The sequence below is a fragment of the Salvelinus alpinus genome, chromosome 5 (genome assembly GCF_045679555.1).
Source record: "Salvelinus alpinus chromosome 5, SLU_Salpinus.1, whole genome shotgun sequence".
In the NCBI taxonomy this organism is placed as follows: domain Eukaryota; kingdom Metazoa; phylum Chordata; class Actinopteri; order Salmoniformes; family Salmonidae; genus Salvelinus; species Salvelinus alpinus.
This window is the reverse complement of record NC_092090.1, coordinates 98,976,290-99,002,197: the sequence shown is the minus strand read 5'-3', so window position 1 is coordinate 99,002,197 and position 25,908 is coordinate 98,976,290.

Genomic DNA, 25,908 nt, shown 5'->3' with positions numbered 1-25,908 from the left:
GGGTGAGAGGGAGAGAGGGGTGAGAGGGAGAGAGGGGAGAGAGGGAGAGAGGGGTGAGAGGGAGAGAGGGGAGAGAGGGAGAGAGGGGTGAGAGGGAGAGAGGGGAGAGAGGGAGAGAGGGAGAGAGGGGTGAGAGGGAGAGAGGGGTGAGAGGGAGACAGGGGAGAGAGGGGGTGAGAGGGAGAGAGGGGTGAGAGGGAGAGAGGGGTGAGAGGGAGAGAGGGGAGAGAGGGGGTGAGAGGGAGAGAGGGGAGAGAGGGGGTGAGAGGGAGAGAGGGGAGAGAGGGAGAGAGGGGTGGAGAGGGAGAGAGGGGTGAGAGGGAGAGAGGGGAGAGAGGGGGTGAGGGGTGAGAGGGAGAGAGGGGTGAGAAGGGAGAGAGGGGTGAGAGGGAGAGAGGGGGTGAGAGGGGGTGAGAGGGGAGAGAGGGGAGAGAGGGAGAGAGGGGTGAGAGGGAGAGAGGGGAGAGAGGGGGTGAGAGGGAGAGAGGGGTGAGAGGGAGAGAGGGGTGAGAGGGAGAGAGGGGAGAGAGGGGGTGAGAGGGAGAGAGGGGAGAGAGGGGGTGGAGAGGGAGAGAGGGGAGAGAGGGAGAGAGGGGTGAGAGGGAGAGAGGGGTGAGAGGGAGAGAGGGGAGAGAGGGGGTGAGAGGGAGAGAGGGAGAGAGGGAGAGAGGGGTGAGAGGGAGAGAGGGGTGAGAGGGAGAGAGGGGGTGAGAGGGAGAGAGGGGAGAGAGGGGGTGAGAGGGAGAGAGGGGAGAGAGGGGGTGAGAGGGAGAGAGGGGTGAGAGGGAGAGAGGGGTGAGAGGGAGAGAGGGGAGAGAGGGGGTGAGAGGGAGAGAGGGGAGAGAGGGGGTGAGAGGGAGAGAGGGGAGAGAGGGAGAGAGGGGTGAGAGGGAGAGAGGGGTGAGAGGAGAGAGGGGTGAGAGGGAGAGAGGGGTGAGAGGGAGAGAGGGGTGGAGAGGGAGAGAGGGGAGAGAGGGGGTGAGAGGGAGAGAGAGGGGAGAGAGGGGGTGAGAGGGAGAGAGGGAAGGGGGTGAGAGGGAGAGAGGGAGAGAGGGGGTGAGAGGGAGAGAGGGGTGAGAGGGGAGAGAGGGGTGAGAGGGAGAGAGGGGTGAGAGGGAGAGAGGGGAGAGAGGGGAGAGAGGGGAGAGAGGGAGAGAGGGGTGAGAGGGAGAGAGGGGAGAGAGGGGGTGAGGGAGAGAGGGGAGAGAGGGGGTAGAGGGAGACAGAGGGGTGAGAGGGAGAGAGGGGAGAGAGGGGGGTGGGGAGGAGGGGAGAGAGGGGTGAGAGGGAGAGAGGGGTGAGAGGGAGAGAGGGGTGAGAGGGAGAGAGGGGTGGGGAGGGGGGTGAGGGGGAGAGAGGGGTGAGAGGGAGAGAGGGGTGAGAGGGGAGAGAGGGGTGAGAGGGAGAGAGGGGTGAGAGGGGGTGAGAGGGAGAGAGGGGTGAGAGGGGAGAGAGGGGTGAGAGGGAGAGAGGGGTGAGAGGGAGAGAGGGGTGAGAGGGAGAGAGGGGTGAGAGGGAGAGAGGGGAGAGAGGGGGTGAGAGGGTGAGAGGGAGAGAGGGGTGAGAGGGGTGAGAGGGAGAGAGGGGTGAGAGGGAGAGAGGGAGAGAGGGGTGAGAGGGAGAGAGGGGTGAGAGGGAGAGAGGGGTGAGAGGGGAGAGAGGGGTGAGAGGGAGAGAGGGGTGAGAGGGAGAGAGGGGTGAGAGGGAGAGAGGGGTGAGAGGGGGTGAGAGGGAGAGAGGGGTGAGAGGGAGAGAGGGGAGAGAGGGAGAGAGGGGTGAGAGGGAGAGAGGGAGAGAGGGAGAGAGGGGTGAGAGGGAGAGAGGGGAGAGAGGGAGAGAGGGATGAGAGGGGTGAGAGGGAGAGAGGGGTGAGAGGGAGAGAGGGGAGAGAGGGGGTGAGAGGGAGAGAGGGAGAGAGGGAGAGAGGGGTGAGAGGGAGAGAGGGGAGAGAGGGGGTGAGAGGGAGAGAGGGAGAGAGGGGGTGAGAGGGAGAGAGGGGAGAGAGGGAGAGAGGGGTGAGAGGGAGAGAGGGGTGAGAGGGAGAGAGGGGAGAGAGGGGGTGAGGGGTGAGAGGGAGAGAGGGGTGGGAGGGGTGAGAGGGAGAGAGGGGTGAGAGAGAGGGTGAGAGGGAGAGAGGGGTGAGAGGGAGAGAGGGAGAGAGAGAGGGTGAGAGGGAGAGAGGGGTGAGAGGGAAGAGGGGTGAGAGGGGGGTGAGAGGAGAGAGGGGTGAGAGGGAGAGAGGGGTGAGAGGGAGAGAGAGAGGTGAGAGGGAGAGAGGAGAGTGAGAGGGAGAGAGGGGTGAGAGGGAGAGAGGGGAGAGAGGGAGAGAGGGGAGAGAGAGAGGAGAGAGGGGGTAGAGGGAGAGAGGGGTGAGAGGGAGAGAGGGAGAGAGGGGTGAGAGGGAGAGAGGGGTGAGAGGGAGAGAGGGGTGAGAGGGAGAGAGGGGTGAGAGGGAGAGAGGGGTGAGAGGAGAGAGGGGTGAGAGGGAGAGAGGGGTGAGAGGGAGAGAGGGGAGAGAGGGGGTGAGAGGGAGAGAGGGGTGAGAGAGGGGGTAGAGAGAGGGAGAGAGGGGAGAGAGGGGGTGAGAGGGAGAGGGAGGGGGGAGGGGGGGGGGGAGAGAGGGGTGAGAGGAGAGAGGGGGGAGAGGGGTGAGAGGGAGAGAGGGGTGAGAGGGAGAGAGGGGTGAGAGGGAGAGAGGGGTGAGAGGGGGTGAGAGGGGAGAGAGGGGTGAGAGGGAGAGAGGGGTGAGAGGGAGAGAGGGGTGAGAGGGAGAGAGGGGTGAGAGGGAGAGAGGGGTGAGAGGGGGTGAGAGGGAGAGAGGGGTGAGAGGGAGAGAGGGGAGAGAGGGAGAGAGGGGTGAGAGGGAGAGAGGGGAGAGAGGGAGGGGGTAGAGGGAGAGAGGGGAGAGAGGGGGTGAGAGGGAGAGAGGGGAGAGAGGGGGTGAGAGGGAGAGAGGGGTGAGAGGGAGAGAGGGGTGAGAGGGAGAGAGGGGAGAGAGGGGGTGAGAGGGAGAGAGGGGAGAGAGGGGGTGAGAGGGAGAGAGGGGAGAGAGGGAGAGAGGGGTGAGAGGAGAGAGGGGTGAGAGGGAGAGAGGGGTGAGAGGGAGAGAGGGGTGAGAGGGAGAGAGGGGTGAGAGGGAGAGAGGGGTGAGAGGGAGAGAGGGGTGAGAGGGAGAGAGGGGAGAGAGGGGGTGAGAGGGAGAGAGGGGAGAGAGGGGGTGAGAGGGAGAGAGGGGAGAGAGGGGTGAGAGGGAGAGAGGGGTGAGAGGGAGAGAGGGGTGAGAGGGAGAGAGGGGTGAGAGGGAGAGAGGGGTGAGAGGGAGAGAGGGGTGAGAGGGAGAGAGGGGTGAGAGGGGAGAGAGGGGTGAGAGGGAGAGAGGGGTGAGAGGGGGTGAGAGGGAGAGAGGGGTGAGAGGGAGAGAGGGGTGAGAGGGAGAGAGGGGTGAGAGGGAGAGAGGGGTGAGAGGGAGAGAGGGGTGAGAGGGAGAGAGGGGAGAGAGGGGGTGAGAGGGTGAGAGGGAGAGAGGGGTGAGAGGGGTGAGAGGGAGAGAGGGGTGAGAGGGAGAGAGGGAGAGAGGGGTGAGAGGGAGAGAGGGGTGAGAGGGAGAGAGGGGTGAGAGGGAGAGAGGGGTGAGAGGGAGAGAGGGGTGAGAGGGAGAGAGGGGTGAGAGGGGTGAGAGGGAGAGAGGGGTGAGAGGGAGAGAGGGGTGAGAGGGGGTGAGAGGGAGAGAGGGGTGAGAGGGAGAGAGGGGTGAGAGGGGTGAGAGGGAGAGAGGGGTGAGAGGGAGAGAGGGGTGAGAGGGAGAGAGGGGAGAGAGGGAGAGAGGGGGTGAGAGGGAGAGAGGGGTGAGAGGGAGAGAGGGGTGAGAGGGAGAGAGGGGTGAGAGGGAGAGAGGGGAGAGAGGGGGTGAGAGGGAGAGAGGGGAGAGAGGGGGTGAGAGGGAGAGAGGGGAGAGAGGGGGTGAGAGGGAGAGAGGGGAGAGAGGGGGTGAGAGGGAGAGAGGGGTGAGAGGGAGAGAGGGGTGAGAGGGGTGAGAGGGAGAGAGGGGGTGAGAGGGAGAGAGGGGTGAGAGGGAGAGAGGGGTGAGAGGGGGTGAGAGGGAGAGAGGGGTGAGAGGGGAGAGAGGGGTGAGAGGGAGAGAGGGGTGAGAGGGAGAGAGGGGTGAGAGGGGAGAGAGGGGTGAGAGGGAGAGAGGGGTGAGAGGGGGTGAGAAGGGAGAGAGGGGTGAGAGGGAGAGAGGGGTGAGAGGGAGAGAGGGGAGAGAGGGGGTGAGAGGGAGAGAGGGGAGAGAGGGGGTGAGAGGGAGAGAGGGGAGAGAGGGAGAGAGGGGTGAGAGGGAGAGAGGGAGAGAGGGGTGAGAGGGAGAGAGGGGTGAGAGGGAGAGAGGGGTGAGAGGGAGAGAGGGGTGAGAGGGAGAGAGGGGTGAGAGGGGAGAGAGGGGTGAGAGGGGAGAGAGGGGTGAGAGGGGGTGAGAGGGGAGAGAGGGGTGAGAGGGAGAGAGGGGTGAGAGGGAGAGAGGGGTGAGAGGGAGAGAGGGGTGAGAGGGAGAGAGGGGTGAGAGGGAGAGAGGGGAGAGAGGGGGTGAGAGGGTGAGAGGGAGAGAGGGGTGAGAGGGGTGAGAGGGAGAGAGGGGTGAGAGGGAGAGAGGGAGAGAGGGGTGAGAGGGAGAGAGGGGTGAGAGGGAGAGAGGGGTGAGAGGGAGAGAGGGGTGAGAGGGAGAGAGGGGTGAGAGGGAGAGAGGGGTGAGAGGGGTGAGAGGGAGAGAGGGGTGAGAGGGAGAGAGGGGTGAGAGGGGGTGAGAGGGAGAGAGGGGTGAGAGGGAGGAGAGGGGTGAGAGAGGTGAGAGGGAGAGAGGGGTGAGAGGGAGAGAGGGGTGAGAGGGAGAGAGGGGAGAGAGGGAGAGAGGGGGTGAGAGGGAGAGAGGGGTGAGAGGGAGAGAGGGGTGAGAGGGAGAGAGGGGTGAGAGGGAGAGAGGGGAGAGAGGGGGTGAGAGGGAGAGAGGGGAGAGAGGGGGTGAGAGGGAGAGAGGGGGAGAGAGGGGGTGAGAGGGAGAGAGGGGAGAGAGGGGGTGAGAGGGAGAGAGGGGTGAGAGGGAGAGAGGGGTGAGAGGGGTGAGAGGGAGAGAGGGGTGAGAGGGAGAGAGGGGTGAGAGGGAGAGAGGGGTGAGAGGGGGTGAGAGGGAGAGAGGGGTGAGAGGGAGAGAGGGGTGAGAGGGAGAGAGGGGTGAGAGGGAGAGAGGGGTGAGAGGGAGAGAGGGGTGAGAGGGAGAGAGGGGTGAGAGGGGTGAGAGGGAGAGAGGGGTGAGAGGGAGAGAGGGGTGAGAGGGAGAGAGGGGAGAGAGGGGGTGAGAGGGAGAGAGGGGAGAGAGGGGGTGAGAGGGAGAGAGGGGAGAGAGGGAGAGAGGGGTGAGAGGGAGAGAGGGGTGAGAGGGAGAGAGGGGAGAGAGGGGGTGAGAGGGAGAGAGGGGTGAGAGGGAGAGAGGGGTGAGAGGGAGAGAGGGGAGAGAGGGGGTGAGAGGGAGAGAGGGGAGAGAGGGGGTGAGAGGGAGAGAGGGGAGAGAGGGAGAGAGGGGTGAGAGGGAGAGAGGGGTGAGAGGGAGAGAGGGGTGAGAGGGAGAGAGGGGTGAGAGGGAGAGAGGGGTGAGAGGGAGAGAGGGGAGAGAGGGGGTGAGAGGGAGAGAGGGGAGAGAGGGGGTGAGAGGGAGAGAGGGGAGAGAGGGGTGAGAGGGAGAGAGGGGTGAGAGGGAGAGAGGGGTGAGAGGGAGAGAGGGGTGAGAGGGAGAGAGGGGTGAGAGGGAGAGAGGGGTGAGAGGGAGAGAGGGGTGAGAGGGGAGAGAGGGGTGAGAGGGAGAGAGGGGTGAGAGGGGGTGAGAGGGAGAGAGGGGTGAGAGGGAGAGAGGGGTGAGAGGGAGAGAGGGGTGAGAGGGAGAGAGGGGTGAGAGGGAGAGAGGGGTGAGAGGGAGAGAGGGAGAGAGGGGGTGAGAGGGTGAGAGGGAGAGAGGGGTGAGAGGGGTGAGAGGGAGAGAGGGGTGAGAGGGAGAGAGGGAGAGAGGGGTGAGAGGGAGAGAGGGGTGAGAGGGAGAGAGGGGTGAGAGGGAGAGAGGGGTGAGAGGGAGAGAGGGGTGAGAGGGAGAGAGGGGTGAGAGGGGTGAGAGGGAGAGAGGGGTGAGAGGGAGAGAGGGGTGAGAGGGGGTGAGAGGGAGAGAGGGGGTGAGAGGGAGAGAGGGGTGAGAGGGGTGAGAGGGAGAGAGGGGTGAGAGGGAGAGAGGGGTGAGAGGGAGAGAGGGGAGAGAGGGAGAGAGGGGGTGAGAGGGAGAGAGGGGTGAGAGGGAGAGAGGGGAGAGAGGGAGAGAGGGGTGAGAGGGAGAGAGGGGTGAGAGGGAGAGAGGGGTGAGAGGGAGAGAGGGGTGAGAGGGAGAGAGGGGTGAGAGGGGAGAGAGGGGTGAGAGGGAGAGAGGGGTGAGAGGGAGAGAGGGGAGAGAGGGGGTGAGAGGGAGAGAGGGGAGAGAGGGGGTGAGAGGGAGAGAGGGGAGAGAGGGGGTGAGAGGGAGAGAGGGGAGAGAGGGGGTGAGAGGGAGAGAGGGGTGAGAGGGAGAGAGGGGTGAGAGGGGTGAGAGGGAGAGAGGGGTGAGAGGGAGAGAGGGGTGAGAGGGAGAGAGGGGTGAGAGGGGGTGAGAGGGAGAGAGGGGTGAGAGGGAGAGAGGGGTGAGAGGGAGAGAGGGGTGAGAGGGAGAGAGGGGTGAGAGGGAGAGAGGGGTGAGAGGGGGTGAGAGGGAGAGAGGGGTGAGAGGGAGAGAGGGGAGAGAGGGAGAGAGGGGTGAGAGGGAGAGAGGGGAGAGAGGGAGAGAGGGGTGAGAGGGAGAGAGGGGAGAGAGGGAGAGAGGGAGAGAGGGGTGAGAGGGAGAGAGGGGTGAGAGGGAGAGAGGGGAGAGAGGGGGTGAGAGGGAGAGAGGGAGAGAGGGAGAGAGGGGTGAGAGGGAGAGAGGGGAGAGAGGGGGTGAGAGGGAGAGAGGGGAGAGAGGGGGTGAGAGGGAGAGAGGGGAGAGAGGGAGAGAGGGGTGAGAGGGAGAGAGGGGTGAGAGGGAGAGAGGGGAGAGAGGGGGTGAGGGGTGAGAGGGAGAGAGGGGTGAGAGGGGTGAGAGGGAAAGAGGGGTGAGAGGGGGTGAGAGGGAGAGAGGGGTGAGAGGGAGAGAGGGAGAGAGGGGTGAGAGGGAGAGAGGGGAGAGAGGGAGAGAGGGGTGAGAGGGAGAGAGGGGAGAGAGGGAGAGAGGGGTGAGAGGGAGAGAGGGGTGAGAGGGGGTGAGAGGGAGAGAGGGGTGAGAGGGAGAGAGGGGTGAGAGGGGAGAGAGGGGTGAGAGGGAGAGAGGGGTGAGAGGGAGAGAGGGGTGAGAGGGAGAGAGGGGTGAGAGGGAGAGAGGGGAGAGAGGGGGTGAGAGGGAGAGAGGGGAGAGAGGGGGTGAGAGGGAGAGAGGGGAGAGAGGGGTGAGAGGGAGAGAGGGGTGAGAGGGAGAGAGGGGTGAGAGGGAGAGAGGGGTGAGAGGGAGAGAGGGGTGAGAGGGAGAGAGGGGTGAGAGGGAGAGAGGGGTGAGAGGGGAGAGAGGGGTGAGAGGGAGAGAGGGGTGAGAGGGGGTGAGAGAGGGAGAGAGGGGTGAGAGGGAGAGAGGGGTGAGAGGGAGAGAGGGGTGAGAGGGAGAGAGGGGTGAGAGGGAGAGAGGGGAGAGAGGGAGAGAGGGAAGAGAGGGGGTGAGAGGGTGAGAGGAGAGGGGGTAGAGAGGGGGTGAGAGGGAGAGAGGGGTGAGAGGGAGTGAGAGGGAGAGAGGGGTGAGAGGAGGGGGGTGGGGAGAGGAGGGTGAGGGGAGAGAGGGGTGAGAGGGGGAGAGGGGAGGGGGTGAGGGGGTGGAGGGAGAGAGGGGTGAGAGGGAGAGAGGGGTGGGAGGGAGAGAGGGGTGAGAGGGGAGAGGGGAGGGGGGAGAGAGGGGGTGGGGAGGAGGGGGAGAGGGAGGGAGGGGTGAGAGGGAGAGAGGGGTGAGAGGAGAGGGGCGGAGAGAGGGGGTGGGGGGGAGAGGGGGAGAGAGGGGGTGAGAGGGAGAGAGGGGAGAGAGGGGTGAGGGGAGGGGAGAGGGGGTGAGGGGAGAGAGGGGTGAGAGGGAGAGAGGGGTGAGGGGTGAGAGGGAGAGAGGGGGTAGAGGGAGAGAGGGGTGAGAGAGAGGGGTGAGGGGGTGAGAGAGGGGTGAGAGGGGAGAGAGGGGTGAGAGGGAGAGAGGGGTGAGAGGGAGAGAGGGGTGAGAGGGAGAGAGGGGTGAGAGGGAGAGAGGGGTAGAGAGGTGAGGGGGAGAGAGGGGTGAGAGAGAGGGGTGGGGAAGAGGGAGAGAGGGGGTGAGAGGGAGAGAGGGAGAGAGGGGGTGAGAGGGAGAGAGGGGTGAGAGGGGAGAGAGGGGTGAGAGGGAGAGAGGGGAGAGAGGGGGTGAGAGGGAGAGAGGGGAGAGAGGGGGTGAGAGGGAGAGAGGGGAGAGAGGGAGAGAGGGGTGAGAGGGAGAGAGGGGTGAGAGGGAGAGAGGGGTGAGAGGGAGAGAGGGGTGAGAGGGAGAGAGGGGTGAGAGGGGAGAGAGGGGAGAGAGGGGGTGAGGAGGGAGAGAGGGGAGAGAGGGGGTGAGAGGGGAGAGAGGGGAGAGAGGGGTGAGAGGGAGAGAGGGGTGAGAGGGAGAGAGGGGTGAGAGGGAGAGAGGGGTGAGAGGGAGAGAGGGGTGAGAGGGAGAGAGGGGTGAGAGGGAGAGAGGGGTGAGAGGGGAGAGAGGGGTGAGAGGGAGAGAGGGGTGAGAGGGGGTGAGAGGGAGAGAGGGGTGAGAGGGAGAGAGGGGTGAGAGGGAGAGAGGGGTGAGAGGGAGAGAGGGGTGAGAGGGAGAGAGGGGTGAGAGGGAGAGAGGGGAGAGAGGGGGTGAGAGGGTGAGAGGGAGAGAGGGGTGAGAGGGGTGAGAGGGGAGAGAGGGGTGAGAGGGAGAGAGGGAGAGAGGGGTGAGAGGGAGAGAGGGGTGAGAGGGAGAGAGGGGTGAGAGGGAGAGAGGGGTGAGAGGGAGAGAGGGGTGAGAGGGGAGAGAGGGGTGAGAGGGAGAGAGGGGTGAGAGGGGGTGAGAGGGAGAGAGGGGTGAGAGGGAGAGAGGGGTGAGAGGGAGAGAGGGGTGAGAGGGAGAGAGGGGTGAGAGGGAGAGAGGGGTGAGAGGGAGAGAGGGGAGAGAGGGGGTGAGAGGGTGAGAGGGAGAGAGGGGTGAGAGGGGTGAGAGGGAGAGAGGGGTGAGAGGGAGAGAGGGAGAGAGGGGTGAGAGGGAGAGAGGGGTGAGAGGGAGAGAGGGGTGAGAGGGAGAGAGGGGTGAGAGGGAGAGAGGGGTGAGAGGGAGAGAGGGGTGAGAGGGGTGAGAGGGAGAGAGGGGTGAGAGGGAGAGAGGGGTGAGAGGGGGTGAGAGGGAGAGAGGGGTGAGAGGGAGAGAGGGGTGAGAGGGGTGAGAGGGAGAGAGGGGTGAGAGGGAGAGAGGGGTGAGAGGGAGAGAGGGGAGAGAGGGAGAGAGGGGGTGAGAGGGAGAGAGGGGTGAGAGGGAGAGAGGGGTGAGAGGGAGAGAGGGGTGAGAGGGAGAGAGGGGAGAGAGGGGGTGAGAGGGAGAGAGGGGAGAGAGGGGGTGAGAGGGAGAGAGGGGAGAGAGGGGGTGAGAGGGAGAGAGGGGAGAGAGGGGGTGAGAGGGAGAGAGGGGTGAGAGGGAGAGAGGGGTGAGAGGGGTGAGAGGGAGAGAGGGGTGAGAGGGAGAGAGGGGTGAGAGGGAGAGAGGGGTGAGAGGGGGTGAGAGGGAGAGAGGGGTGAGAGGGAGAGAGGGGTGAGAGGGAGAGAGGGGTGAGAGGGAGAGAGGGGTGAGAGGGAGAGAGGGGTGAGAGGGAGAGAGGGGTGAGAGGGGTGAGAGGGAGAGAGGGGTGAGAGGGAGAGAGGGGTGAGAGGGAGAGAGGGGAGAGAGGGGGTGAGAGGGAGAGAGGGGAGAGAGGGGGTGAGAGGGAGAGAGGGGAGAGAGGGAGAGAGGGGTGAGAGGGAGAGAGGGGTGAGAGGGAGAGAGGGGGAGAGAGGGGGTGAGAGGGAGAGAGGGGTGAGAGGGAGAGAGGGGTGAGAGGGAGAGAGGGGAGAGAGGGGGTGAGAGGGAGAGAGGGGAGAGAGGGGGTGAGAGGGAGAGAGGGGAGAGAGGGAGAGAGGGGTGAGAGGGAGAGAGGGGTGAGAGGGAGAGAGGGGTGAGAGGGAGAGAGGGGTGAGAGGGAGAGAGGGGTGAGAGGGAGAGAGGGGAGAGAGGGGGTGAGAGGGAGAGAGGGGAGAGAGGGGGTGAGAGGGAGAGAGGGGAGAGAGGGGTGAGAGGGAGAGAGGGGTGAGAGGGAGAGAGGGGTGAGAGGGAGAGAGGGGTGAGAGGGAGAGAGGGGTGAGAGGGAGAGAGGGGTGAGAGGGAGAGAGGGGTGAGAGGGGGAGAGAGGGGTGAGAGGGAGAGAGGGGTGAGAGGGGGTGAGAGGGAGAGAGGGGTGAGAGGGAGAGAGGGGTGAGAGGGAGAGAGGGGTGAGAGGGAGAGAGGGGTGAGAGGGAGAGAGGGGTGAGAGGGAGAGAGGGGAGAGAGAGGGAGAGAGGGAGAGAGGGGTGAGAGGAGAGAGGGGTGAGAGGGGAGAGAGGGGGAGAGAGGGGGTGAGAGGGAGAGAGGGGTGAGAGGGAGAGAGGGGTGAGAGGGAGAGAGGGGAGAGAGGGGGTGAGAGGGAGAGAGGGGAGAGAGGGAGAGAGGGGAGAGAGGGGAGAGAGGGGGTGAGAGGGAGAGAGGGGAGAGGGAGAGAGGGGTGAGAGGGAGAGAGGGGTGAGAGGGAGAGAGGGGAGAGAGGGGGTGAGAGGGAGAGAGGGGAGAGAGGGGGTGAGAGGGAGAGAGGGGAGAGAGGGGGTGAGAGGGAGAGAGGGGAGAGAGGGGGTGAGAGGGAGAGAGGGGTGAGAGGGAGAGAGGGGTGAGAGGGGTGAGAGGGAGAGAGGGGTGAGAGGGAGAGAGGGGTGAGAGGGAGAGAGGGGTGAGAGGGGGTGAGAGGGAGAGAGGGGTGAGAGGGAGAGAGGGGTGAGAGGGAGAGAGGGGTGAGAGGGAGAGAGGGGTGAGAGGGAGAGAGGGGTGAGAGGGAGAGAGGGGAGAGAGGGGGTGAGAGGGAGAGAGGGAGAGAGGGAGAGAGGGGTGAGAGGGAGAGAGGGGTGAGAGGGAGAGAGGGGTGAGAGGGAGAGAGGGGTGAGAGGGAGAGAGGGGTGAGAGGGAGAGAGGGGAGAGAGGGGGTGAGAGGGAGAGAGGGGAGAGAGGGGGTGAGAGGGAGAGAGGGGAGAGAGGGGTGAGAGGGAGAGAGGGGTGAGAGGGAGAGAGGGGTGAGAGGAGAGAGGGGTGAGAGGGAGAGAGGGGTGAGAGGGGGTGAGAGGGGAGAGAGGGGTGAGAGGGAGAGAGGGGTGAGTGAGAGGGGTGAGAGGGGAGAGAGGGGTGAGAGGGAGAGAGGGGTGAGAGGGAGAGAGGGGAGAGAGGGAGAGAGGGGGTGAGAGGGAGAGAGGGGTGAGAGGGAGAGAGGGGTGAGAGGGAGAGAGGGGTGAGAGGGAGAGAGGGGAGAGAGGGGGTGAGAGGGAGAGAGGGGAGAGAGGGGGTGAGAGGGAGAGAGGGGAGAGAGGGGGTGAGAGGGAGAGAGGGGAGAGAGGGGGTGAGAGGGAGAGAGGGGTGAGAGGGAGAGAGGGGTGAGAGGGGTGAGAGGGAGAGAGGGGTGAGAGGGAGAGAGGGGTGAGAGGGAGAGAGGGGTGAGAGGGGGTGAGAGGGAGAGAGGGGTGAGAGGGAGAGAGGGGTGAGAGGGAGAGAGGGGTGAGAGGGAGAGAGGGGTGAGAGGGAGAGAGGGGTGAGAGGGAGAGAGGGGTGAGAGGGGTGAGAGGGAGAGAGGGGTGAGAGGGAGAGAGGGGTGAGAGGGAGAGAGGGGAGAGAGGGGGTGAGAGGGAGAGAGGGGAGAGAGGGGGTGAGAGGGAGAGAGGGGAGAGAGGGAGAGAGGGGTGAGAGGGAGAGAGGGGTGAGAGGGAGAGAGGGGAGAGAGGGGGTGAGAGGGAGAGAGGGGTGAGAGGGAGAGAGGGGTGAGAGGGAGAGAGGGGAGAGAGGGGGTGAGAGGGAGAGAGGGGAGAGAGGGGGTGAGAGGGAGAGAGGGGAGAGAGGGAGAGAGGGGTGAGAGGGAGAGAGGGGTGAGAGGGAGAGAGGGGTGAGAGGGAGAGAGGGGTGAGAGGGAGAGAGGGGTGAGAGGGAGAGAGGGGAGAGAGGGGTGAGAGGGAGAGAGGGGAGAGAGGGGGTGAGAGGGAGAGAGGGGAGAGAGGGGTGAGAGGGAGAGAGGGGTGAGAGGGGAGAGAGGGGTGAGAGGGAGAGAGGGGTGAGAGGGAGAGAGGGGTGAGAGGGGAGAGAGGGGTGAGAGGGAGAGAGGGGTGAGAGGGGAGAGAGGGGTGAGAGGGAGAGAGGGGTGAGAGGGGGTGAGAGGGAGAGAGGGGTGAGAGGGAGAGAGGGGTGAGAGGGAGAGAGGGGTGAGAGGGAGAGAGGGGTGAGAGGGGAGAGAGGGGTGAGAGGGAGAGAGGGGAGAGAGGGGGTGAGAGGGTGGAGAGGGGAGAGAGGGGTGAGAGGGGTGAGAGGGAGAGAGGGGTGAGAGGGAGAGAGGGAGAGAGGGGTGAGAGGGAGAGAGGGGTGAGAGGGAGAGAGGGGTGAGAGGGAGAGAGGGGTGAGAGGGAGAGAGGGGTGAGAGGGGAGAGAGGGGTGAGAGGGAGAGAGGGGTGAGAGGGGGTGAGAGGGAGAGAGGGGTGAGAGGGAGAGAGGGGTGAGAGGGAGAGAGGGGTGAGAGGGAGAGAGGGGTGAGAGGGAGAGAGGGGTGAGAGGGAGAGAGGGGAGAGAGGGGGTGAGAGGGTGAGAGGGAGAGAGGGGTGAGAGGGGTGAGAGGGAGAGAGGGGTGAGAGGGAGAGAGGGAGAGAGGGGTGAGAGGGAGAGAGGGGTGAGAGGGAGAGAGGGGTGAGAGGGAGAGAGGGGTGAGAGGGAGAGAGGGGTGAGAGGGGAGAGAGGGGTGAGAGGGGTGAGAGGGAGAGAGGGGTGAGAGGGAGAGAGGGGTGAGAGGGGGTGAGAGGGAGAGAGGGGTGAGAGGGAGAGAGGGGTGAGAGGGGTGAGAGGGAGAGAGGGGTGAGAGGGAGAGAGGGGTGAGAGGGAGAGAGGGGAGAGAGGGAGAGAGGGGGTGAGAGGGAGAGAGGGGTGAGAGGGAGAGAGGGGTGAGAGGGAGAGAGGGGTGAGAGGGAGAGAGGGGAGAGAGGGGGTGAGAGGGAGAGAGGGGAGAGAGGGGGTGAGAGGGAGAGAGGGAGAGAGGGGGTGAGAGGGAGAGAGGGGAGAGAGGGGGTGAGAGGGAGAGAGGGGTGAGAGGGAGAGAGGGGTGAGAGGGGTGAGAGGGAGAGAGGGGTGAGAGGGAGAGAGGGGTGAGAGGGAGAGAGGGGTGAGAGGGGGTGAGAGGGAGAGAGGGGTGAGAGGGAGAGAGGGGTGAGAGGGAGAGAGGGGTGAGAGGGAGAGAGGGGTGAGAGGGAGAGAGGGGTGAGAGAGGGAGAGAGGGGTGAGAGGGGTGAGAGGGAGAGAGGGGTGAGAGGGAGAGAGGGGTGAGAGGGAGAGAGGGGAGAGAGGGGGTGAGAGGGAGAGAGGGGGAGAGAGGGGGTGAGAGGGAGAGAGGGGGAGAGAGGGAGAGAGGGGTGAGAGGGAGAGAGGGGTGAGAGGGAGAGAGGGGAGAGAGGGGGTGAGAGGGAGAGAGGGGTGAGAGGGAGAGAGGGGTGAGAGGGAGAGAGGGGAGAGAGGGGGTGAGAGGGAGAGAGGGGAGAGAGGGGGTGAGAGGGAGAGAGGGGAGAGAGGGAGAGAGGGGTGAGAGGGAGAGAGGGGTGAGAGGGAGAGAGGGGTGAGAGGGAGAGAGGGGTGAGAGGGAGAGAGGGGTGGGGGAGAGAGGGAGAGAGGGGTGAGAGGGAGAGAGGGGTGAGAGGGAGAGAGGGGGGAGAGGGGAGAGAGGGGTGAGAGGGGAGAGAGGGGTGAGAGGGGGTGAGAGGGAGAGAGGGGTGAGAGGGAGAGAGGGGTGAGAGGGAGAGAGGGGGTGGAGAGGGAGAGAGGGGTGAGAGGGAGAGAGGGGTGAGAGGGAGAGAGGGGTGAGAGGAGGAGGGTGAGAGGGAGAGAGGGGAGAGAGGGGGGTGAGAGGGAGAGAGGGAGAGAGGGGGTGAGAGGGAGAGAGGGGAGAGAGGGGGTGAGAGGGAGAGAGGGGTGAGAGGGAGAGAGGGGTGAGAGGGAGAGAGGGGTGAGAGGGAGAGAGGGGTGAGAGGGAGAGAAGGGTGAGAGGGAGAGAGGGAGAGAGGGGGTGAGAGGGTGAGAGGGAGAGAGGGGTGAGAGGGGTGAGAGGGAGAGAGGGGTGAGAGGGAGAGAGGGAGAGAGGGGTGAGAGGGAGAGAGGGGTGAGAGGGAGAGAGGGGTGAGAGGGAGAGAGGGGTGAGAGGGAGAGAGGGGTGAGAGGGAGAGAGGGGTGAGAGGGGTGAGAGGGAGAGAGGGGTGAGAGGGAGAGAGGGGTGAGAGGGAGAGAGGGGTGAGAGGGGGTGAGAGGGAGAGAGGGGTGAGAGGGAGAGAGGGGTGAGAGGGAGAGAGGGGAGAGAGGGAGAGAGGGGTGAGAGGGAGAGAGGGAGAGAGGGAGAGAGGGGTGAGAGGGAGAGAGGGGTGAGAGGGAGAGAGGGGAGAGAGGGAGAGAGGGGAGAGAGGGAGAGAGGGGTGAGAGGGAGAGAGGGGTGAGAGGGAGAGAGGGGTGAGAGGGGGTGAGAGGGAGAGAGGGGTGAGAGGGAGAGAGGGGAGAGAGGGAGAGAGGGGTGAGAGGGAGAGAGGGGAGAGAGGGAGAGAGGGGTGAGAGGGAGAGAGGGGAGAGAGGGAGAGAGGGAGAGAGGGGTGAGAGGGAGAGAGGGGTGAGAGGGAGACAGGGGAGAGAGGGGGTGAGAGGGAGAGAGGGGTGAGAGGGAGAGAGGGGTGAGAGGGAGAGAGGGGAGAGAGGGGGTGAGAGGGAGAGAGGGGAGAGAGGGGGTGAGAGGGAGAGAGGGGAGAGAGGGAGAGAGGGGTGAGAGGGAGAGAGGGGTGAGAGGGAGAGAGGGGAGAGAGGGGGTGAGGGGTGAGAGGGAGAGAGGGGTGAGAGGGAGAGAGGGGTGAGAGGGAGAGAGGGGTGAGAGGGGGTGAGAGGGAGAGAGGGGAGAGAGGGAGAGAGGGGTGAGAGGGAGAGAGGGGAGAGAGGGGGTGAGAGGGAGAGAGGGGTGAGAGGGAGAGAGGGGTGAGAGGGAGAGAGGGGAGAGAGGGGGTGAGAGGGAGAGAGGGGAGAGAGGGGGTGAGAGGGAGAGAGGGGAGAGAGGGAGAGAGGGGTGAGAGGGAGAGAGGGGTGAGAGGGAGAGAGGGGAGAGAGGGGGTGAGAGGGAGAGAGGGGAGAGAGGGAGAGAGGGGTGAGAGGGAGAGAGGGGTGAGAGGGAGAGAGGGGAGAGAGGGGGTGAGAGGGAGAGAGGGGAGAGAGGGGGTGAGAGGGAGAGAGGGGAGAGAGGGGGTGAGAGGGAGAGAGGGGAGAGAGGGGTTGAGAGGGAGAGAGGGGTGAGAGGGAGAGAGGGGTGAGAGGGAGAGAGGGGAGAGAGGGGGTGAGAGGGAGAGAGGGAGAGAGGGGGTGAGAGGGAGAGAGGGAGAGAGGGAGAGAGGGGTGAGAGGGAGAGAGGGGTGAGAGGGAGAGAGGGGTGAGAGGGAGAGAGGGGTGAGAGGGAGAGAGGGGAGAGAGGGGGTGAGAGGGAGAGAGGGGAGAGAGGGGGTGAGAGGGAGAGAGGGGAGAGAGGGGGTGAGAGGGAGAGAGGGGTGAGAGGGAGAGAGGGGTGAGAGGGAGAGAGGGGTGAGAGGGAGAGAGGGGTGAGAGGGAGAGAGGGGTGAGAGGGAGAGAGGGGTGAGAGGGAGAGAGGGGTGAGAGGGGAGAGAGGGGTGAGAGGGTGAGAGGGAGAGAGGGGTGAGAGGGAGAGAGGGGTGAGAGGGAGAGAGGGGTGAGAGGGAGAGAGGGGTGAGAGGGAGAGAGGGGTGAGAGGGAGAGAGGGGTGAGAGGGAGAGAGGGGAGAGAGGGGGTGAGAGGGTGAGAGGGAGAGAGGGGTGAGAGGGGTGAGAGGGAGAGAGGGGTGAGAGGGAGAGAGGGAGAGAGGGGTGAGAGGGAGAGAGGGGTGAGAGGGAGAGAGGGGTGAGAGGGAGAGAGGGGTGAGAGGGAGAGAGGGGTGAGAGGGGTGAGAGGGAGAGAGGGGTGAGAGGGAGAGAGGGGTGAGAGAGGGGTGAGAGGGAGAGAGGGGTGAGAGGGAGAGAGGGGTGAGAGGGAGAGAGGGGTGAGAGGGAGAGAGGGGTGAGAGGGAGAGAGGGGTGAGAGGGAGAGAGGGGTGAGAGGGGTGAGAGGGAGAGAGGGGTGAGAGGGAGAGAGGGGTGAGAGGGAGAGAGGGGTGAGAGGGGGTGAGAGGGAGAGAGGGGTGAGAGGGAGAGAGGGGTGAGAGGGAGAGAGGGGTGAGAGGGGGTGAGAGGGAGAGAGGGGTGAGAGGGAGAGAGGGGAGAGAGGGAGAGAGGGGTGAGAGGGAGAGAGGGGAGAGAGGGAGAGAGGGGTGAGAGGGAGAGAGGGGAGAGAGGGAGAGAGGGGTGAGAGGGAGAGAGGGGTGAGAGGGAGAGAGGGGTGAGAGGGGGTGAGAGGGAGAGAGGGGTGAGAGGGAGAGAGGGGAGAGAGGGAGAGAGGGGTGAGAGGGAGAGAGGGGAGAGAGGGAGAGAGGGGTGAGAGGGGAGAGAGGGGAGAGAGGGAGAGAGGGGTGAGAGGGAGAGAGGGGTGAGAGGGAGACAGGGGAGAGAGGGGGTGAGAGGGAGAGAGGGGTGAGAGGGAGAGAGGGGGTGAGAGGGAGAGAGGGGAGAGAGGGGGTGAGAGGGAGAGAGGGGAGAGAGGGAGAGAGGGGTGAGAGGGAGAGAGGGGTGAGAGGGAGAGAGGGGAGAGAGGGGGTGAGGGGTGAGAGGGAGAGAGGGGTGAGAGGGAGAGAGGGGTGAGAGGGAGAGAGGGGTGAGAGGGGGTGAGAGGGAGAGAGGGGAGAGAGGGAGAGAGGGGTGAGAGGGAGAGAGGGGAGAGAGGGGGTGAGAGGGAGAGAGGGGTGAGAGGGAGAGAGGGGTGAGAGGGAGAGAGGGGAGAGAGGGGGTGAGAGGGAGAGAGGGGAGAGAGGGGGTGAGAGGGAGAGAGGGGAGAGAGGGAGAGAGGGGTGAGAGGGAGAGAGGGGTGAGAGGGAGAGAGGGGAGAGAGGGGGTGAGAGGGAGAGAGGGGAGAGAGGGAGAGAGGGGTGAGAGGGAGAGAGGGGTGAGAGGGAGAGAGGGGAGAGAGGGGGTGAGAGGGAGAGAGGGGAGAGAGGGGGTGAGAGGGAGAGAGGGGAGAGAGGGGGTGAGAGGGAGAGAGGGGTGAGAGGGAGAGAGGGGTGAGAGGGAGAGAGGGGAGAGAGGGGGTGAGAGGGAGAGAGGGGAGAGAGGGGGTGAGAGGGAGAGAGGGGAGAGAGGGAGAGAGGGGTGAGAGGGAGAGAGGGGTGAGAGGGAGAGAGGGGTGAGAGGGAGAGAGGGGAGAGAGGGGGTGAGAGGGAGAGAGGGGAGAGAGGGGGTGAGAGGGAGAGAGGGGAGAGAGGGGGTGAGAGGGAGAGAGGGGAGAGAGGGGGTGAGAGGGAGAGAGGGGAGAGAGGGGGTGAGAGGGAGAGAGGGGTGAGAGGGAGAGAGGGGTGAGAGGGAGAGAGGGGTGAGAGGGAGAGAGGGGTGAGAGGGAGAGAGGGGTGAGAGGGGAGAGAGGGGTGAGAGGGAGAGAGGGGTGAGAGGGGGTGAGAGGGAGAGAGGGGTGAGAGGGAGAGAGGGGTGAGAGGGAGAGAGGGGTGAGAGGGAGAGAGGGGTGAGAGGGAGAGAGGGGAGAGAGGGGGTGAGAGGGTGAGAGGGAGAGAGGGGTGAGAGGGGTGAGAGGGAGAGAGGGGTGAGAGGGAGAGAGGGAGAGAGGGGTGAGAGGGAGAGAGGGGTGAGAGGGAGAGAGGGGTGAGAGGGAGAGAGGGGTGAGAGGGAGAGAGGGGTGAGAGGAGTGAGAGGGAGAGAGGGGTGAGAGGGAGAGAGGGGTGAGAGGGAGAGAGGGGTGAGAGGGGGTGAGAGGGAGAGAGGGGTGAGAGGGAGAGAGGGGTGAGAGGGAGAGAGGGAGAGAGGGGTGAGAGGGAGAGAGGGGAGAGAGGGAGAGAGGGGGTGAGAGGGAGAGAGGGGTGAGAGGGAGAGAGGGGAGAGAGGGAGAGAGGGGTGAGAGGGAGAGAGGGGTGAGAGGGAGAGAGGGGTGAGAGGGAGAGAGGGGTGAGAGGGAGAGAGGGGTGAGAGGGAGAGAGGGGTGAGAGGGAGAGAGGGGAGAGAGGGGGAGAGAGGGGGTGAGAGGGAGAGAGGGGAGAGAGGGGGTGAGAGGGAGAGAGGGGAGAGAGGGGGTGAGAGGGAGAGAGGGGTGAGAGGGAGAGAGGGGTGAGAGGAGTGAGAGGGAGAGAGGGGTGAGAGGGAGAGAGGGGTGAGAGGGAGAGAGGGGTGAGAGGGGGTGAGAGGGAGAGAGGGGTGAGAGGGAGAGAGGGGTGAGAGGGGGTGAGAGGGAGAGAGTGGTGAGAGGGAGAGAGGGGAGAGAGGGAGAGAGGGGTGAGAGGGAGAGAGGGAGAGAGGGAGAGAGGGGTGATAGGGAGAGAGGGGAGAGAGGGAGAGAGGGGTGAGAGGGAGAGAGGGGTGAGAGGGAGAGAGGGGTGAGAGGGAGAGAGGGGTGAGAGGGAGAGAGGGGTGAGAGGGGGTGAGAGGGAGAGAGTGGTGAGAGGGAGAGAGGGGAGAGAGGGAGAGAGGGGTGAGAGGGAGAGAGGGGAGAGAGGGAGAGAGGGGTGATAGGGAGAGAGGGGAGAGAGGGAGAGAGGGGTGAGAGGGAGAGAGGGGTGAGAGGGAGAGAGGGGTGAGAGGGAGAGAGGGGTGAGAGGGAGAGAGGGGTGAGAGGGGGTGAGAGGGAGAGAGGGGTGAGAGGGAGAGAGGGGTGAGAGGGAGAGAGGGGTGAGAGGGAGAGAGGGGAGAGAGGGGGTGAGAGGGTGAGAGGGAGAGAGGGGTGAGAGGGGTGAGAGGGAGAGAGGGAGAGAGGGGTGAGAGGGAGAGAGGGGTGAGAGGGAGAGAGGGGTGAGAGGGAGAGAGGGGTGAGAGGGGTGAGAGGGAGAGAGGGGTGAGAGGGAGAGAGGGGAGAGAGGGGGTGAGAGGGAGAGAGGGGTGAGAGGGAGAGAGGGGTGAGAGGGAGAGAGGGGAGAGAGGGGGTGAGAGGGAGAGAGGGGAGAGAGGGGGTGAGAGGGAGAGAGGGGAGAGAGGGAGAGAGGGGTGAGAGGGAGAGAGGGGTGAGAGGGAGAGAGGGGAGAGAGGGGGTGAGAGGGAGAGAGGGGTGAGAGGGAGAGAGGGGAGAGAGGGAGAGAGGGGTGAGAGGGAGAGAGGGGAGAGAGGGGTGAGAGGGAGAGAGGGGTGAGAGGGAGAGAGGGGAGAGAGGGGGTGAGAGGGAGAGAGGGGTGAGAGGGAGAGAGGGGTGAGAGGGAGAGAGGGGAGAGAGGGGGTGAGAGGGAGAGAGGGGAGAGAGGGGGTGAGAGGGAGAGAGGGGAGAGAGGGGGTGAGAGGGAGAGAGGAGAGAGGGGGTGAGAGGGAGAGAGGGGAGAGAGGGGGTGAGAGGGAGAGAGGGGAGAGAGGGAGAGAGGGGTGAGAGGGAGAGAGGGGTGAGAGGGAGAGAGGGGTGAGAGGGAGAGAGGGGTGAGAGGGAGAGAGGGGTGAGAGGGAGAGAGGGGAGAGAGGGGGTGAGAGGGAGAGAGGGGAGAGAGGGGGTGAGAGGGAGAGAGGGGAGAGAGGGGTGAGAGGGAGAGAGGGGTGAGAGGGAGAGAGGGGTGAGAGGGAGAGAGGGGTGAGAGGGAGAGAGGGGTGAGAGGGGAGAGAGGGGTGAGAGGGAGAGAGGGGTGAGAGGGGGTGAGAGGGAGAGAGGGGTGAGAGGGAGAGAGGGGTGAGAGGGAGAGAGGGGTGAGAGGGAGAGAGGGGAGAGAGGGGGTGAGAGGGTGAGAGGGAGAGAGGGGTGAGAGGGGTGAGAGGGAGAGAGGGAGAGAGGGGTGAGAGGGAGAGAGGGGTGAGAGGGAGAGAGGGGTGAGAGGGAGAGAGGGGTGAGAGGGGTGAGAGGGAGAGAGGGGTGAGAGGGAGAGAGGGGAGAGAGGGGGTGAGAGGGAGAGAGGGGTGAGAGGGAGAGAGGGGTGAGAGGGAGAGAGGGGAGAGAGGGGGTGAGAGGGAGAGAGGGGAGAGAGGGGGTGAGAGGGAGAGAGGGGAGAGAGGGAGAGAGGGGTGAGAGGGAGAGAGGGGTGAGAGGGAGAGAGGGGAGAGAGGGGGTGAGAGGGAGAGAGGGGAGAGAGGGAGAGAGGGGTGAGAGGGAGAGAGGGGTGAGAGGGAGAGAGGGGAGAGAGGGGGAGAGAGGGGGTGAGAGGGAGAGAGGGGAGAGAGGGGGTGAGAGGGAGAGAGGGGAGAGAGGGGGTGAGAGGGAGAGAGGGGTGAGAGGGAGAGAGGGGTGAGAGGGAGAGAGGGGAGAGAGGGGGTGAGAGGGAGAGAGGGGAGAGAGGGGGTGAGAGGGAGAGAGGGGAGAGAGGGGGTGAGAGGGAGAGAGGGGAGAGAGGGAGAGAGGGGTGAGAGGGAGAGAGGGGAGAGAGGGGGTGAGAGGGAGAGAGGGGAGCGAGGGAGAGAGGGGTGAGAGGGAGAGAGGGGTGAGAGGGAGAGAGGGGAGAGAGGTGGTGAGAGGGAGAGAGGGGAGAGAGGGGGTGAGAGGGAGAGAGGGAGAGAGGGGGTGAGAGGGAGAGAGGGGAGAGAGGGGGTGAGAGGGAGAGAGGGGTGAGAGGGAGAGAGGGGTGAGAGGGAGAGAGGGGTGAGAGGGGGTGAGAGGGAGAGAGGGGTGAGAGGGAGAGAGGGGAGAGAGGGAGAGAGGGGTGAGAGGGAGAGAGGGGAGAGAGGGAGAGAGGGGTGAGAGGGAGAGAGGGAGAGAGGGGAGAGAGGGGGTGAGAGGGAGAGAGGGGTGAGAGGGAGAGAGGGGAGAGAGGGGGTGAGAGGGAGAGAGGGGAGAGAGAAGGTGAGAGGGAGAGAGGGGAGAGAGGGGGTGAGAGGGAGAGAGGGGAGAGAGGGGGTGAGAGGGAGAGAGGGGAGAGAGGGGGTGAGAGGGAGAGAGGGGTGAGAGGGAGAGAGGGGTGAGAGGGAGAGAGGGGTGAGAGGGGGTGAGAGGGAGAGAGGGGTGAGAGGGAGAGAGGGGAGAGAGGGAGAGAGGGGTGAGAGGGAGAGAGGGGAGAGAGGGAGAGAGGGGTGAGAGGGAGAGAGGGGAGAGAGGGAGAGAGGGAGAGAGGGGTGAGAGGGAGAGAGGGGAGAGAGGGGGTGAGAGGGAGAGAGGGGTGAGAGGGAGAGAGGGGAGAGAGGGGGTGAGAGGGAGAGAGGGGAGAGAGGGGGTGAGAGGGAGCGAGGGGAGAGAGGGAGAGAGGGGTGAGAGGGAGAGAGGGGTGAGAGGGAGAGAGGGGAGAGAGGGGGTGAGGGGTGAGAGGGAGAGAGGGGTGAGAGGGAGAGAGGGGTGAGAGGGAGAGAGGGGTGAGAGGGGGTGAGAGGGAGAGAGGGGTGAGAGGGAGAGAGGGGAGAGAGGGAGAGAGGGGTGAGAGGGAGAGAGGGGAGAGAGGGAGAGAGGGGTGAGAGGGAGAGAGGGGAGAGAGGGAGAGAGGGAGAGAGGGGTGAGAGGGAGAGAGGGGAGAGAGGGGGTGAGAGGGAGAGAGGGTGAGAGGGGTGAGAGGGAGAGAGGGGTGAGAGGGAGAGAGGGGAGAGAGGGGGTGAGAGGGAGAGAGGGGTGAGAGGGAGAGAGGGGTGAGAGGGAGAGAGGGGAGAGAGGGGGTGAGAGGGAGAGAGGGGAGAGAGGGGGTGAGAGGGAGAGAGGGGGTGAGAGGGAGAGAGGGGAGAGACGGAGAGAGGGGTGAGAGGGAGAGAGGGGTGAGAGGGAGAGAGGGGAGAGAGGGGGTGAGGGGTGAGAGGGAGAGAGGGGTGAGAGGGAGAGAGGGGTGAGAGGGAGAGAGGGGTGAGAGGGGGTGAGAGGGAGAGAGGGGAGAGAGGGAGAGAGGGGTGAGAGGGAGAGAGGGGAGAGAGGGAGAGAGGGGTGAGAGGGAGAGAGGGGAGAGAGGGAGAGAGGGAGAGAGGGGTGAGAGGGAGAGAGGGGTGAGAGGGAGAGAGGGGAGAGAGGGGGTGAGAGGGAGAGAGGGGTGAGAGGGAGAGAGGGGTGAGAGGGAGAGAGGGGAGAGAGGGGGTGAGAGGGAGAGAGGGGAGAGAGGGGGTGAGAGGGAGAGAGGGGAGAGAGGGAGAGAGGGAGAGAGGGGAGAGAGGGGGTGAGAGGGAGAGAGGGGAGAGAGGGGAGAGAGGGAGAGAGGGGTGAGAGGGAGAGAGGGGTGAGAGGGAGAGAGGGGAGAGAGGGGGTGAGAGGGAGAGAGGGGAGAGAGGGGGTGAGAGGGAGAGAGGGGAGAGAGGGGGTGAGAGGGAGAGAGGGGAGAGAGGGGGTGAGAGGGAGAGAGGGGTGAGAGGGAGAGAGGGGTGAGAGGGAGAGAGGGGAGAGAGGGGGTGAGAGGGAGAGAGGGGAGAGAGGGAGAGAGGGGTGAGAGGGAGAGAGGGGTGAGAGGGAGAGAGGGGAGAGAGGGGGTGAGAGGGAGAGAGGGGAGAGAGGGAGAGAGGGGAGAGAGGGAGAGAGGGGTGAGAGGGAGAGAGGGGTGAGAGGGAGAGAGGGGAGAGAGGGGGTGAGAGGGAGAGAGGGGAGAGAGGGGGTGAGAGGGAGAGAGGGGAGAGAGGGGGTGAGAGGGAGAGAGGGGTGAGAGGGAGAGAGGGGTGAGAGGGAGAGAGGGGTGAGAGGGGGTGAGAGGGAGAGAGGGGTGAGAGGGAGAGAGGGGAGAGAGGGAGAGAGGGGTGAGAGGGAGAGAGGGGAGAGAGGGAGAGAGGGGTGAGAGGGAGAGAGGGAGAGAGGGAGAGAGGGAGAGAGGGGTGAGAGGGAGAGAGGGGTGAGAGGGAGAGAGGGGAGAGAGGGGGTGAGAGGGAGAGAGGGGTGAGAGGGAGAGAGGGGAGAGAGGGGGTGAGAGGGAGAGAGGGGAGAGAGGGGGTGAGAGGGAGAGAGGGGAGAGAGGGAGAGAGGGGTGAGAGGGAGAGAGGGGTGAGAGGGAGAGAGGGGAGAGAGGGGGTGAGAGGGAGAGAGGGGAGAGAGGGAGAGAGGGGTGAGAGGGAGAGAGGGGTGAGAGGGAGAGAGGGGAGAGAGGGGGTGAGAGGGAGAGAGGGGAGAGAGGGGGTGAGAGGGAGAGAGGGGAGAGAGGGGGTGAGAGGGAGAGAGGGGAGAGAGGGGGTGAGAGGGAGAGAGGGGTGAGAGGGAGAGAGGGGTGAGAGGGAGAGAGGGGAGAGAGGGGGTGAGAGGGAGAGAGGGGAGAGAGGGGGTGAGAGGGAGAGAGGGGAGAGAGGGGGTGAGAGGGAGAGAGGGGAGAGAGGGGGTGAGAGGGAGAGATGGGAGAGAGGGGGTGAGAGGGAGAGAGGGGAGAGAGGGGGTGAGAGGGAGAGTGGGAGAGAGGGGGTGAGAGGGAGAGAGGGGTGAGAGGGGGTGAGAGGGAGAGAGGGGAGAGAGGGAGAGAGGGGTGAGAGGGAGAGAGGGGTGAGAGGGAGAGAGGGGAGAGAGGGGGTGAGAGGGAGAGAGGGGAGAGAGGGGGTGAGAGGGAGAGAGGGGAGAGAGGGGGTGAGAGGGAGAGAGGGGAGAGAGGGGGTGAGAGGGAGAGAGGGGTGAGAGGGAGAGAGGGGTGAGAGGGAGAGAGGGGAGAGAGGGGGTGAGAGGGAGAGAGGGGAGAGAGGGGGTGAGAGGGAGAGAGGGGAGAGAGGGGGTGAGAGGGAGAGAGGGGAGAGAGGGGGTGAGAGGGAGAGAGGGGGTGAGAGGGAGAGAGGGGAGAGAGGGAGAGAGGGGTGAGAGGGAGAGAGGGGTGAGAGGGAGAGAGGGGAGAGAGGGGGTGAGGGGTGAGAGGGAGAGAGGGGTGAGAGGGAGAGAGGGGTGAGAGGGAGAGAGGGGTGAGAGGGGGTGAGAGGGAGAGAGGGGTGAGAGGGAGAGAGGGGAGAGAGGGAGAGAGGGGTGAGAGGGAGAGAGGGGAGAGAGGGAGAGAGGGGTGAGAGGGAGAGAGGGGAGAGAGGGAGAGAGGGAGAGAGGGGTGAGAGGGAGAGAGGGGTGAGAGGGGAGAGAGGGGAGAGAGGGGGTGAGAGGGAGAGAGGGGTGAGAGGGAGAGAGGGGTGAGAGGGAGAGAGGGGAGAGAGGGGGTGAGAGGGAGAGAGGGGGAGAGAGGGAGAGAGGGAGAGAGGGGAGAGAGGGGGTGAGAGGGAGAGAGGGGAGAGAGGGAGAGAGGGGTGAGAGGGAGAGAGGGGTGAGAGGGAGAGAGGGGAGAGAGGGGGTGAGAGGGAGAGAGGGGAGAGAGGGGGTGAGAGGGAGAGAGGGGAGAGAGGGGGTGAGAGGGAGAGAGGGGAGAGAGGGGGTGAGAGGGAGAGAGGGGTGAGAGGGAGAGAGGGGTGAGAGGGAGAGAGGGGAGAGAGGGGGTGAGAGGGAGAGAGGGGAGAGAGGGGGTGAGAGGGAGAGAGGGGAGAGAGGGGGTGAGAGGGAGAGAGGGGAGAGAGGGAGAGAGGGGTGAGAGGGAGAGAGGGGTGAGAGGGAGAGAGGGGAGAGAGGGGGTGAGAGGGAGAGAGGGGAGAGAGGGAGAGAGGGGAGAGAGGGAGAGAGGGGTGAGAGGGAGAGAGGGGTGAGAGGGAGAGAGGGGAGAGAGGGGGTGAGAGGGAGAGAGGGGAGAGAGGGGGTGAGAGGGAGAGAGGGGAGAGAGGGGGTGAGAGGGAGAGAGGGGAGAGAGGGGGTGAGAGGGAGAGAGGGGTGAGAGGGAGAGAGGGGTGAGAGGGAGAGAGGGGTGAGAGGGAGAGAGGGGTGAGAGGGGGTGAGAGGGAGAGAGGGGTGAGAGGGAGAGAGGGGAGAGAGGGAGAGAGGGGTGAGAGGGAGAGAGGGGAGAGAGGGAGAGATGGGTGAGAGGGAGAGAGGGGAGAGAGGGAGAGAGGGAGAGAGGGGTGAGAGGGAGAGAGGGGAGAGAGGGGGTGAGAGGGAGAGAGGGGTGAGAGGGAGAGAGGGGAGAGAGGGGGTGAGAGGGAGAGAGGGGAGAGAGGGGGTGAGAGGGAGAGAGGGGAGAGAGGGAGAGAGGGGTGAGAGGGAGAGAGGGGTGAGAGGGAGAGAGGGGAGAGAGGGGGTGAGAGGGAGAGAGGGGAGAGAGGGAGAGAGGGGTGAGAGGGAGAGAGGGGTGAGAGGGAGAGAGGGGAGAGAGGGGGTGAGAGGGAGAGAGGGGAGAGAGGGGGTGAGAGGGAGAGAGGGGAGAGAGGGGGTGAGAGGGAGAGAGGGGAGAGAGGGGGTGAGAGGGAGAGAGGGGTGAGAGGGAGAGAGGGGTGAGAGGGAGAGAGGGGAGAGAGGGGGTGAGAGGGAGAGAGGGGAGAGAGGGGGTGAGAGGGAGAGAGGGAGAGAGGGGGTGAGAGGGAGAGAGGGGAGAGAGGGGGTGAGAGGGAGAGAGGGGAGAGAGGGGGTGAGAGGGAGAGTGGGAGAGAGGGGGTGAGAGGGAGAGAGGGGTGAGAGGGGGTGAGAGGGAGAGAGGGGAGAGAGGGAGAGAGGGGTGAGAAGGAGAGAGGGGTGAGAGGGAGAGAGGGGAGAGAGGGGGTGAGAGGGAGAGAGGGGAGAGAGGGGGTGAGAGGGAGAGAGGGGAGAGAGGGGGT